Below are 14,496 nucleotides of genomic sequence, written 5' to 3' on the forward strand. Positions count from 1 at the left end.
TCAATAACCTGTCTGCCCAAGATAAGAGGTGAAAAGAAATGGGCCACATATATTCACGCAGGGAAAGGTTTCCTATTCATATGCACCTTCACCTTTCCATGAACGTGGACAAACTAATTTCCAAGCCTAGCTTTGGCAGCTGCCTACAATATGACTGAGTCCAACATCTTGTGCTTCATTAGATGATGCTCCCACATGCGGTAAGGAAAGGGTGTCGACGGTAATAGGGCACCCAAATCTTGAACCATAGAATGGGTGCCTAAATAGATGAGCATGTAGTGACTGCTTTCTACTGCAACTTTTCCCAAATCCCTTGATGAACCCCTCGTTTGCGCTGCCTTGCAGCCACGCTCCCCCCTCGCCCCTCCTCCTCGCGCAGCCCACCCATTCTCGCCTTCGCCCGCAGCTCTCCTACCCGTCCCCCCCCCCCCCCCCCCCCCCCCCCCATCTACCCGTCGCCCTCCAACCCCCCCTCCACCAATCCCTCTTGTTTCCGCCGTGTTGACCCTCCTTGTCCTGCTTCGGTCCTCCCTTGAGAAAGGACTCTGTAGGAGCAAAGGACCACAAATAAAGCCCATTACATGTCGACATAAATTGGTCCCATGATTGCCGTTCCATATGAAGCATGTAGAATGGCCTATAGTATTATCCGCAAGGTTTGGTGCATTATTAAAATCCATTAGAATGCCAACAATAAGAGGAGATAGCACTCCATAACCGTACCCTAGTTGCAGAAGCTGTGTATGCATATAATCATGATTGCATAACCCACACACATTATAGGAGATGCAATTCAAAGAACTATGCATCTATATGGTATATACAGTGGGCGAGGAAACGGAAAAAAGGGGAGAAAACTCAAGTACCAGTGCCCATCGACACATCCTCCCCAGCTGTAGGTACCTGAGGAGGTGGGTCAAGACCTGGATCTAGATGATTAAAAATAAAGGGACCTTGCGATGAAGAGGCTTCTCCTGTAACAACTTCCTTGTAAGAGCGAACCACCTTGTCCCAAGCTTCAACCCAAAAAGTGTCGTCATTACAAGGGAGTTTTTTCAGAACAACATTCTTCAAAGGGGGCACATAATTACGAGAAGATGTCGGAATACGGGCCGTAGCAACTTTAGCGGGTTTCTTGGGCACCAACCAAGTTTGAGAGGTCGAAACTTGCTTGTCTTTAGTATTTGTAGAAGCAAAAAGTGTAGACAATTGTAATTGTTTCCCTTTGCCTTTATTCGTCCCAGTTGTCAGGGAGGAGGTTGAAGCACCTATGGTGAAACCGGCCCGTAGGACGGTAGGCATTGGCTTTCACCCGAAATTCTTTACTTTAAACACACACACAGAGCACTTTGCAAAGGTAACCTGCAATGGGGATTAACACTTGAATAACACACAGCTCGGGAGCTAGAATGCCTCGAGCAGACGCTGACAACCTATAGGCCCCAAAATTGGCGCCCCTTTCGTTATTTCTTTATTCTTTGAGAGGGTAAATTACAAAGTAAGGTCCTCGGAATCCTTTATCTGTATCACACTATATACTACCTGATTTGGCCAAATTTCGGCAGTATAAAAGCCCCAAAACTTGCGCGAAATCAATTCCCCCGCTGTATCTCACTTGCACTGGCGTAAACCCCCTGATTCTTGCTCAAAAACAGTAAATTCAGCTCGCTATATTTACTGGTTTTTGCCCTGTTTTCAGTCCCAAACAGTCCCCTAGTTGTCCTCTGCCAGTGGGGCACGATTCCCAAGAGTTCTGGCATCCGTATGGCTGAAAAACAGTCAATTTTCTGCGCATACACAACGCTCAATTTGCACCTGTACGGTGAGGTTATGACCCTCATCGGTGCCTGCTTTGGAGTAGCAGCTAGCTACCCCTGTTCGTGCTCAAGGAGGCTCTTGCCTCAGCACAAAAGCATGAACCCACACAGCTGTACATCAGTCAAATGAAGAGCCCTCTTGTGGGGCATCACATAACTGCACGTAGGGGAGAGAGAGAGAGCAGTGTGTAGCATGCAGGGCATCACTCCTAGCACCACACTGTACATGGGAGGGAAAGAAAGCACTACATAGTTCTTAACTTGTGACCCGTTCTCAATGTAGCATCCCTAGCATAAATCAAGCGCCCCCTCTTCTGCGCTTGACCTGTAATGCATATGTGAACAATTAGATGCAAAAAGGGAAAGATTTCCATGGCTGCCAAAACCTGTGTATCGCTGAAAACGCAGCAAAACAGCCCTGTAAACACGCATCTGATGCCTTCCAATGCTGAAAAGAGCTCCTTGGTCTAAAGTAAAGTCATGGGAAGCTCAAAAATGGAGAGAAATGGCTGAATATCATAGTTAACAGCCTCCAAAACTGCTCCAAAAAGTCAGTTACGAGTTCTATTGTCCCAAACTTGGTAAATTGGCCAAAAAGTGCCACTTGGCACTCATGCATGCAATTTCCCGCATTGGGCTTCCCGCTTAAAATCTCTCAACTGGTGCATCAGTTGACTTTGCAGCAGAGTACTAAAATGTTCCCCTTGTCATCCTGAAGCTAATGACGCAAACAGATTTCATGGCCCAAAATAGCAGTTTCCTAAATTTTAGGAGATGCTTCCGTTGGGCTCCCACTGGTCATCTAACCATCTATCATTGGGACCACATCCAAAAGACCAATGTGGCCCAACTGTTGGATATTTTCCTGTTGGTAGTCACACCTTGACTATAGGCCTTTATTGAGTTCACTTCCTAGTATCCACCAACTTCCTAAGTGCAACGTGGGGACCTACATGATCTTGCTCTGAGCCTAGACATCCTCTTACTATACGAATCCCAGTGCCAACCACTTCTCGTCTGCGGGTGAAACTACCGTTTACATTGGCCATACAATGTCCGACTGTTTGCTACTTCAAAAAGAGGGTCTCAAAAATAAAACAAAAATCATTGGAAAGAAACCAACAACTAAGGTTAGCAGTTGCCACGTCCTCGTGACATAGTTAACAATTGCCACGTCCTCGTGACATACCCCCCTCTCGAAATCGCAAACATCCTCGATTGGCATGCCATAAATACACGCCACTGATGATCTTGTGCTATCAACACTCTTTTATCATCGCATGTATCCGCAAGAAAGGTCGTAACACATAGATACAAATGACTTAATGAGACCTTTATACTTTTGTCATTTCCATCTATTACACTGAATTCATATGTACATTTGATATAGTAGCTTTATCATTATCCCTCCTTTGCACACATTGGGTTGGGGCATAAGTAGGCTGTAACCCAAAGGCTTCAAGGTAAAGCTGCAATACATTTGGTGACTGTGACAGTTCATGCTCTTCCATCCACTTTGCATGCATAGGCGGATAGTTCTTGAACTTCACCAAATAACGTCTTGCAACCTGTCCCTTAACTTTTTACCTGTGCAAGAGGCTCTTGCATCTGCAAACGAGCATAATTCCATCACACTGTGGCGTACCACGCACAACCAATTAAGCTCAAATTTCAAGACGATTTACTAATGCGTCAAAGAATCCAAGCAATCGCCTCAAAGAATCGGCGAGCAGCGTGCCACTTGGCAGACCCACATCACTCCCGCAGGAGATCTAGTGGCCAATCTACCACCGTGAGACCTCTCCCTATCTCATCTTGGTTCATACTTGCAAACCCTCAAAACGTAGCAGAAAATCAGTCCTAATTTGACCACTTTTTGGTAGGGCAAACATTCGGAATTTGCTGTCTGTGCAGTGAAGAGGAACCCTCTTCCATAATGCCCTTCCCTTTGTCGGCCATAGTGTAATCCCGCGTTCCTGCACTCTGTGTCTTTACCCAAAACAACCAAGGCTCACTCTTTGAGGAAAAAGTGATTGAAATCCCGGCAATGGAACCTTGAAACCTGCCTGTAGTGGGGCGGTGGGCTTTGGCTTTCACCCGAAATTCTTTATTTTAAACACACACACAGAGCACTTTGCAAAGGTAACTTGCAACGGGGATTAACACTTGAATACACACACGGCTCGGAAGCTAGAATGCCCCGAGCAGACGCCGACAACCTGTAGGTCCCAAAATTGGCGCCCCTTTCTGTATTTCTTTATTCTTTGAGAGGGTAAATTACAAAGTAAGGTCATGGGAATCCTTTATTTGTATCACACTAGATACTACCTGATTTGGACACATTTCGGCAGCATAACAGCCCCAAAACTTGCGCGAAATCAATTCCCTTGCTGGATCTCACTTGCATTGGCGTAAACCCCCTGATTCTTGCCCCAAAACAGTAAATTCAGCTTGCTGTATTTACTGGTTTTTGCCCTGTTTTCAGCCCCAAACAGTCCCCTAGTTGTCCTCTGCCAGTGAAGCATGATTCTCAAGAGTTCTGGCGTCTGTATGGCTGAAAAACAGTCAATTTTCTACGCATACACAACGCTCAATTTGCACCTGTACGGTGAGGTTATGACCCTCACCGGTGCCTGCTTTGGAGTAGCAGCTAGCTACCCCTGTTCCTGCTCAAGGAGGCTCTTGCCTCAGCACAAAAGCATGAACCCACACAGCTGTACATCAGTCAAATGAAGAGCCCTCTTGTGGGGCATCACATAACTGCACGTAGGGGAGAGAGAGAGAGCAGTGTGTAGCATGCAGGGCATCACTCCTAGCACCACACTGTACATGGGAGGGAAAGAAAGCACTCCATAGTTCTTAACTTGTGACCCGTTCTCAATGTAGCATCCCCCTAGCATAAATCGAGCGCCCCCTTTTCTGCGCTTGACCTATAATGCATCTGTGAACAAATAGATTCAAAAAGGGAAAGATTTCCATGGCTGCCAAAACCTGTGTATCGCTGAAAACGCAGCAGAACAGCCCTGTAAACACGCATCTGATGCCTTCCAATGCTGAAAATGAGCTCCTTGGTCGAAGGTAAAGTCATAGGAAGCTCAAAAATGGAGAAAAATGGCTGAAAATCATAGTTAACAGCCTCCAAAACTGCTCCAAAAAATCAGTTACGAGTTCTGTTGTCCCAAACTTGGTAAATTGGCCAAACAGTGCTACTTGGCACTCATGCATGCAATTTCCCGCATTGGGCTTTCCGCTTAAAAATCTCTCAACTGGTGCATCAATTGACTTTGCAGCAGAGTACTAAAGTGTTCCCCTTGTCATTCTGAAGCTAATGACGCAAACAGATTTCATCGCCCAGAATAGCAGTTTCCTAAATTTTAGGAGATGCTTCCTTTGGGCTCCAGAGACTCTTGGAGAAAAAAGCGGCTAATCTGGGCTAGGCATGAGGCCACTCTATCAGCAGGAGACTCCTGCCTGTCCAAGCTCTCTATCCAAAGAGCCTCTACCTGCTCTCTGAGTGTTGAGTCCAATAAGACTCTCTCTGGGATGCGAAGCATCGTGCTCCCACTCCTCTGCCTGTCTGCTACTGTGAGGATCACTGGTGCATGGTCCGAGAAGGAGGTCCCTGCCAGAATGCCCACTGTCCCTCCCAAGTCACTGAAGTGGTCACTAGTGTAGAAGTGATCTATCCTCGATAGATTCACTCCTCCCACTTTGCGGTCCGACGAGAGAAGGCAAGGCTGTCTAGGGGCGTCAGAAAACCAGAGTGCTGCCAAACATCCGAAATCCTCAGAGTCATACAAAAACTCTCCCAAGCTGCCAGTCAACTCTATGCACTGTAGCATGGCTGCCACCAATCCTGTCAGAAGGGTCCTCCAACATGTTGAAGTCCCCTCCTATGCACCAGTGTCTGCCTGCGGCAGAGACTCAACTATCTGAGACCAAAACTCTGCACGAGCACTCGCCACAATGGGCGCATAGATGTTCAGGAAACCCACTAGGCCACCCTGAACCTGCATAGTAATCCACTGAGCCCTGCCTGGCACAATAATCCCTCAGCCCACAATGGCCTGCTGCAAAGAGTCCGCAATAGTCATACATACCCCACCCTGGATGTCTCCAGGTCGAAAAGCAGCCGACCAAAAAGTATCATATCGTCCACGCAAGAGCTGACCACAACGTCTAATGCGGCTCTCACACTGATGGTGCTCCTGAAGCATAAGGAGATCAATCTCTCCCCTCACAAGGCAGCGCTGAAGCTCCTGACGCAGTTGGCCCCGTTGACGCTGAAACTGGGGCCCACCTAGTCCCTGCATGTTCCATGAGACGATCCTGATGGGGAGCGAGAGAACAGATGCTGCCGCAGAGCTAGACGGGCTATCTTCGAGGCTGGCTTGGATGGGGAGTAATCCACATCCGAGCGTCCTCTAGATAGGCGTGACTGCATCGAGTGCCTGGCCCAAGCCCAAGCAGGGCGGGCGGTACGTAAAGCCACCTCCTCTGTCCAGGAGTCCTCATGAATGTATACATAGCATGGCAAGCACTGTGTATCGGCAAAGAAGTAAACCACAATGTGTCTACATCCTGCTGAATCTGGAGGTGTCACTGCAAACTTGGCCAATGGCCACAAAGTCTGGAGCATGCTTGTAACTCCTAGTTCTCCCATGTGGTGAGAGAACTCTAGGACCCGAGTGTGCAACCATCCCAACACTGAGTCGAGAGTCCACTCTGTCTGGTCTCTGCCGCAAAGGGGGAAGGAGAAGCCAATTGCTGAGTCCAAGGCCTCTGTCCCCCTAGCGGCAAGGAACATATCATGGACCCTGAAGCAGGCTGCCTCACGGTCTGCCGAGGAGTCGCCGAGAAAACGAGTGAAGCCATAGTCGAAGAAGTCCCATCGGCGGCAGATGTCAATGCTCGTCAGACCACGAGAGATAGGTGCAAGGGAAGATGTCTGTACCTGCAGAGGGGGTCGCAAGAAGGGCTGTCCCTCTCTCGCTAAGCGACTCGTGGCAAAGGTGGTGCCAAGAGATCTCCTAGCCGCCAGAGAAAGCCCTGCCCCCTGGGTCGACTGTGGAACTGAAGCAAGAGGGGGGGGAGAAGGAGCTGGGGGGAGTGGTGGAGAGGAGGGGCGGGAGGGAGCGGCAGAGGTAAGAGGGGCGGGAGGAAGAGGCGGCGGGGGGGAGGATGAGGAAGAGGGGGGGGGGGGGGAGGGGCTGTCTAAGGTGAAGTTGGGGAGGGGCTTGGAGCAGGGACCTCATCCTGCTCTAGAGGACCAAACCGGTTCCCCGTGGGAACCCACTTCTGCTGAGTAGGCGCCTGAGGACCACTCTGAGTGCCAGGTTGACGCTGTGGCCCTTGACATCGTCTACCACGGGCCTGCTGCCATCCCTCCTTCGCTGGAGCCCCAGGCTCAGAGGGTGGCTCTGCATCTGTGCGCTGTCTCTTTGTCTATGTCTGTTGGCCAGTCCTTGCAGGTTGGGACTGAGGCTGTGGCGTAGGTCAAGGCCTCCTCTGTGGACAGGCCTTCGCTAGATGGTCCATCTGTCAACAAATGAAGCACTGGTTCGAGAGGCCCGAATACTCCACACTCTGTCTAAACCAACCCCCACTCACCGGAGGCAGAAGAATAACCTTCGGGAGCGTGTGAGTGTCTCTGACCAATACGCGAACTGAGGGAATGCCAGCCGCCTTGGCAGCTACTGAGGCTGCCGTGCGAGGTGTCTCCAGGACAAGCCCAATGGCTGAGCCGATCTTGGACAAAAGTGGTAGGTACTCCCTCCGCAAACCCGGAAAGCAAACAGAGATGGGGATTTCTGCCTCCTCTACTAGAACATCCGAAGCAGGGTCGAAACCATGTCTCCACTGTCGAAAGTGGGCACGTGCTGCTCGGATGGTCAGTGGACTCATGGCGATGACCTTGGACGCCATTTCGGAGGTCTCAAACTCGATCTGGTAGTAGCCTCGTCCGAGTATCTGCACGTCCAGGATCTTGCCCACCTCTTCGAGAAGGCGGGCCTGGAGAAGGCCACGCAGCTCTCCTCTGCTAGGTCGGGTGCCGAGAATCTTGCAGATGACAGAAGTCGCCTGCAATCGCTCTACCTCTGCGGCAAGGCTCGCTTGCTCTGTCGGCGAAAGAGCAAGTCGAATGGTGGGCTTAGCGGGGTCGGGCGAGGGGGCTTCGAGCGAGTCCCTCTAAGGCGGAGCTGGAGCCTCCATCTGTGTTTACTGCTGTGGCGAAACGAACGAGCGGTGGAGAGAGACTGCAGACGAGCGTCGAGCACTTGCCCAAAAAGAAGAGTGTTACATGAGCTAATGTGTAGGAAGGGGGGGGGGGGAGCAGCCGGATAAAGTGCGGGAGCGCAAGTGGGATTGGGGGGGGGGGAGTAAGGCAGCGCGTAGGCAGGCAGTGGGCAGTGCGAAACCAGGAGGGGGGGGCAGCGGGCGGCTGAGGGTCAGCGCTCAGGAGCGGCGGGGGATGGGGGGCAGCGTGCAGGGATAGGCGGGGGTGGAGGCAGTGCAAGGGCAGTGGCGGGGCGAGGGGGGGGGGGGGGGGGGGGGGAGCAGCAGTAGCGAGCGCGTCACATTATCCCAAAGATTGTGTTTTTAGAGACTTGGGTTCTGGTTTTCTTTGAAGCCTTACCCTTGTGTAGAAAATAAAGTTGTAGTGTCATGAGTCTTTTGGTGGGAATTCCTCACTTCGAGGTTTCCTATTTGTAAAGCAATAACAACTGATTTACCAAAAAAAAAAAAAAAGACGAGATAGCATGATCGACTACTACCCCAACCCCAGCACGAAATCTTGAAAGGAAGGAATGAGTCCTGGGAGAACCATAACATAATCCACTGTACTAGCGCCATGCCAATGTGGAAAGCATGTAAAGCCACCACCTGAAATGAAATGAAATGTTAACGTCTTCTAAAGGCCAAAATGACCTATGAGACCAATCTGTTACAAAATGGTCTATCTAATACCATGTCTGGGTACAAAAGTACTAGAATTGAGATACTACTACTAGAATCCATCCTCATCTGCACTCTGGATGTTGAGAGAGTTTGGCTCGAATCCTCTTCCGTAGTCTCCGTCGATGATGTGTAGCCCCTCTCCAATCATGGCCGTCTGGATCTTCGTAGCTCCAATGCTTGGTCCATGACAGTGCCGATAGTGGTCGAATGAGTGTGGCCCGCGCTCTACAGTGATGGCTGCTCTTTTGGTTGTCCCATATCTAGTGAAAAGAAACCTGTAATCTGTCTCTCGGACTCTCTCTCTATCTCTCCCCAGTAAAATGTCTATATATGTGTGTAACTCAAGTAGATATACCCCAAGACATCTTTGATCGTCATAACTCATGACCCTAGAGAAAGGACCGAACCTTCTCTGAATAAGCAGTGGAAATGGCCCCGTATCTCATAGTACACTGTGCAATGACATAAGTAATGTAGCTCTGTCTCTAGCTCTCGCTGGCATCTGCGGCATGTCATGTTGTCTGCTGGTATCCCTCTGAATCTACCAGTCTCAATCTCCTGCTGATGTGAGGATGTGCGTATCTGACCAATGGCACACCGTAAACCATGAGACATGTGTGTCCATGTAGCTGGGTCAAATCACAAACCCATCTCTTGTCAGGTGGAGAAGAGGCTCTCTATAGAAAGCCATCTTCGTGCCCAACTCCATGTCCTCCTAGTATCCAGCTGGATCAGGTCTTGACGAATGAGTCTAGTAATTTCCCACCTGTTTAAGAGACGTCGAGGGTGCCTGAAGAGAGTACTGGAAAGGGGTCAGCCTGTCCATGGTGAAGCCATGCGTCTGAAACCATGATGTCATTTGTGCATACCAGCATGAAGTGTCCCTTGAAGAGCTAAATGTTTGGAAGACTCAACGGCCAATCTAGCATATGTGTCTCTTGTAGTATCCCACAAGCTGTGCACAAAGGACACTGATTTGGTAAGCACCTCAATCTCCATAGGAGGGGCACCTAGCTCTGCTCGAATGATAGCGTGTGCCTTGGTTGTGATCAGTCGAGAGATCATATATACGAGGGGCCTCTCCTTACGTCTCCAACCATCTTGGCCTACAGAAGGTCCCCATATCTGCACCCCATACAACATAGCTGAGGCTACTAAAGTATCAAAGAGCCATAACTTTGTCCAAGGTTCCTAGAACTCAACCTGCGAACACATCCTCTCCGAGCCTCCCAAGGCCGCAAAAGCTCCGGTCAGTCTAGTCTTTGCTTCTCTCCCCAAAGAAAACCTCAGCCGAGTGAAGACACCCCAAGGTAAGTGTATGCATTTGTATACTCTACAATCTCTTGACCATATGTGAAAGTCGGTGATGGTCTTCTGATCCATTGTGATGTCGTGTTAAACACCATAACCTTTGTTTTACCAAGGTTTACAGACAATCCATTATCCTTTGCAAAACTGTGTAATGCATCCAATTGTCGTTGCATACCCTCTGGTGAGTCAGACATCAACACAATATCATCAGCATATAACAACAATGGGATTCACGTCCGTGCCAGCTGGGCACCTCTATCACCCTATCTGTCAATGTAATCAGACGCCTCATCAACATACATTCCAAATAGAGTAGGAGACAATGGGAAACCCTGGTTTACCCCAATGGTGGAGTGAACTAAATCAGATATCCCCTCCGGAGTGCGTACATGTCCCATCACTGATCTCTATAGAGCCATAATCCCCCAAATCGACACTATGGGCACCCCCATCTCCTGCAGTTTAGGCATCAATCGAGCTCTCGGTACCATGTCAAATGCTTTGCGGAAATCCACAAAGCTACAATAACTCCTCTCCCATGTGACCTGCCCTTCTCAATGATGGCTCTGAGTGTCAGAATATGGTCAAGAGTGGAGAAACCCCTCGTGAAACCAGCATGGCCCTCTGCTCGTACACACCCTCACCATCTGCCCAATTACTCAATTGCTGCTCAAGAATGGATGGATACAACCGTGCCAATGTGTGCCCAACCATAATATGCGGTAATTCCGAGGCTCTGTACGATCACCTGCTATGAAGATAGGCACAATAGTAGACAACCTCCAATTCTCAGGTAACCGCTCACACATGGCACGATTGAACAACACTGCAAGAACCTCTACGAGCATATCTCTAGCATGTGTAAAGTGCTCTACTACTAGACCATCATGATCATATGCCTTGTTGGTCCTCATCGGAGAGAGAGAGAGAGAGAGAGAGAGAGAGAGAGAGAGAGAGAGAGAGAGAGAGAGAGAGAGAGAGAGAGAGAGAGAGAGAGAGAGAGAGAGAGAGAAAGAAAGAAAGAAAGATTTTTAACGTCTATGTCAGGCCGAAATCGGCCTATGAGACAAAACAGATGTACATGGTGTGTATGTCATCGGTCTATCGGAAAGACAAATGAAACAAAACTGATACAAAACTGAACTGAATGTAGGTAGTGGAGTATCTGAGGAGGGATGGAGCTCTATCTCTCTAGGGGTATATGCATGTCTATATGCTCAAGGTAGTACAATCATGAGAATGCATCAAGCTATCTAGCTCCATCCTGTACTAATGGGGGGATGTAAGATGTGGTACATGGGCGGGGCTGGTGCCAAGGCTACCCGGATGAAAGCTGTCGGGTCGGCCCTCATCTGAGCTACTCGCTCCTCAGTGGCACGGCGCTCCCGGGCTCGGATCTCCTTGATCTGTCGGTGGTGGGAGCTCGCGCCCCTGTAGCCTGTGGCTCGTGGTCGTCGTCTAGCTCGGCTCACCTCCGCCTGTGGGAGTGTCACTCCCCTCTGAGTGTCTGGTGAGGGAGGGGCGGCAATCCTCTGAAAGAAGTCTGTGAGCTGCGATTGTCTCCCCTCTGTCTGTGTAGCTGTGTGTGGCTGTAGTAGTGTGTCCCGATAGCTCTGTATCTCTAGTAAGAAACGTCCGAGCTGTCTCTGATCTCGAGAGTCCATGATCTCTCGGAGAGTGGGCTGTCCTCTGAATAAGGCCTCATACCTGCCTCTGATCTCAGTGTATGCTCTGCATCTACATACAAAGTGCTCCTCACTCTCCACCTCCTCTGTGCAGGCTCTGCAGACTCGCTCCTCCCTGGGAACACCAGTATGTCTCCCGATCTCAATCTCTAACCTGTGTGAAGCCACTCTCAGCTGACCAATCGCCACCCGTGAGCTATGTGGCATATATGTGTCCATATAGCGTGGTCTCTGTATGAACCCCCCAGACAATATGGTGAGAAACTGGTCTCTGTAATCTGACATCCTCGTCCCCAAGCCAGGTGACTCCCAGACTCTCCTAGTGTATAGCTGCCACAGATCCTGTCTCAATACCAAGTTCCTCTCACTGCGAGAGAGGTGAACATATGGTGAGTGGGGGTCGTACTGGAATGGTGGTAGGCTCTCCATGTCAAGACCGTGTCCCTCAAACCATGCTCTGACCTGTGAGTACCATGCTCTCTCATGCCCACTCTCTGATAGCTGTATAGCTGCCTCAAATGCTCTACGAGTAAGTCTGTCAGGAGGTAGCTCTCTCATCCTCTGGATGAAGCAGACTGTCTGGAATAGTGCCTCTACAACCATAGGTGGTGTGGCGAGCTCGGCTCTAATAATGTCATGTGGCACTGTCTTCTTGCTGCGGAGCAAGCGTGAGATCATACATACCTGTGGCCTCTCAAGCTGTGTCCACTGGTCAGCTGTCAATCCTGGTGCCCATACTGCCGCCGAGTACATCAAGGCCGGGGTGACTAAGGTGTCGAAAAGCCACCCCTTCGTGCGGGGCTCCTAAAAGTGTGCCTGGTGGCATCTCCGCTCTAGCATGGCCAGAGCTGCATATCCTCAGGTGAGCCTGTCAGCAGCAGCCTGCCTCATAGTGAAGGGTCCTGGTAGGCTGGTGAATGTGATGCCAAGGTAGACATAGGAGGTGACTACATCAACCTGTCCTCCTGCTGCTGTGAAGGTGGCAGCGCTCCTCACTGCACTGGATGTGTGAAAGATCATGACCTTGGTTTTGCCAAGGTTCACAGTCAACCCCCTGTGTGTGCTGAATTCGTCCAAGGCCTCAAGATGGCGTTGCAAGCCCTCGGGTGACTCTGAAATCAACACAATATCATCAGATGTGGACCGGAGTACCTGCCAAGTCGCTCCCCTCTCCCCCTGCTCGCAGTATGTAGTCGGAGATCTCGTCGATGTAGAGCCCAAAGAGTGTCGGGGAGAGTGGGCATCCTTGCTTAACACCAATGGTGCTAGCAATGGTCTCTGAAAAACCGCCTGGGCAACGAACTCGACCCGTCACCCTCTCGTAGAGAGAGAGAGAGAGAGAGAGAGAGAGAGAGAGAGAGAGAGAGAGAGAGAGCGCTTTATTAACGTCTTCAAAAGGCCGAACTCGACCTATGAGACAACATCCTATACATGTGTTGATGCATCAGGCATCGAGAAAAATAAAATGGTACAAACTAAGAACATGAAGTGTAAAACTACTCCCTGTGGTGTGGTATGATGGAATGTGGTGTAGTATGTGTAATGCGCAGTATACAATAGGCGGCCCTAAAGTAGGACGTGCTCATGTGTATCCAGAACCTCTATATGTAGCAGGGTAGTACAATCATGAAATGCAGGATACTAACAACATGCAACAGAAGTAGGGGACAATATGTGGTACATCCGTGGCGGTGGCCTGAAGCAGCTTTGGAGTGCAGTCTCCCAAGATGCTGATGAGTATCTCTGCTCTAGATGCTGCTGGTGTAGAGATAGTATACTTAGAATCTCTCTGCGATGATATCGAGGTGTGAGAGAGAGAGAGAGAGAGAGAGAGAGAGAGAGAGATGAAATGAAATGAAATGTTATATTAACGTCTTCAAAAGGCCATAGTGACCTATGAGACCAAAAAGTTACAAGGTGGTGGATCTGATACAAAGTCAGAGTAACAAAATAACAACAGTACAAAACAAAGATATATACTATGGGATCCTAGATTGGTCGATGTGAACTAAGCAAAAAACTAAGCAAAAATGGGTGGCTTGCTGGGACAGCTGAATCACAAGAGATCTAGCGTCGGTGGTTGGTGGATCTCATCAATCTCCTCCATGGTTAGTAGTCTGACCGGGCGTTGTGCATGCCTGGCCAGCGTGCTCCGGATCTTCTGACGTAGCCTCCGTCGATGCTGTGTAGTCCTCCGTAGTCGTGGGCGCCTGGATTTCCCCAGTTCAATCGCTCGGTCGATCAGTGTGCCTCTGGTGTGAGACGAGGGGGAGCTCTGCTGTGGGAGTGGCTCTTACGGCTGTCTTGTGTCTTCTCTGAAGAAGTCTGTGATCCGTCTTTGAGACTGGCTAGCCTCGCCATTCATCAAGCTATCTTTGTGTCTGTGCAGCTCGAGCAATAACAAACCCAGGCATCTCTGATCTTCGTATCCCATGACTCTTGAGAGTGGTCCAAAACCCTCTTTGAACAGCAATGGAAGCGGCCTCGTATCTCGTAGTAGACGGGGCAGCGGCATGTATAATGCAGCTCTGTCTCAGGCTCCATGTCACACAAGGGGCATGTCCTGGCCTTTGTTGGTACTCCGCTGTATCTCCCAGTCTCAATCCGCAGCTGGTGAGAAGATGTGCGTAACTCGCCAATAGCACATCGTATCCCATGAGACAAGTGGGTGTCCATGTATCTGGGTCTCGTCACAAAACCATCTTCCGTAAGCTGGAGAAGGT

At 49.8% G+C, this 14,496-nt stretch overlaps 1 protein-coding gene across 4 annotated transcripts in view; it reads left to right on the forward strand.

Annotated features, from left to right (window-relative positions):
• Positions 1-14,496, forward strand: part of LOC147446999 (callose synthase 10-like) — a 315,061-nt gene that overhangs the window by 82,296 nt on the left and 218,269 nt on the right. The window lies entirely within an intron of this gene.

Source organism: Adiantum capillus-veneris, chromosome 11 (assembly GCF_014529385.1).
Source record: "Adiantum capillus-veneris isolate H3 chromosome 11, ASM1452938v2, whole genome shotgun sequence".
NCBI lineage: Eukaryota > Viridiplantae > Streptophyta > Polypodiopsida > Polypodiales > Pteridaceae > Adiantum > Adiantum capillus-veneris.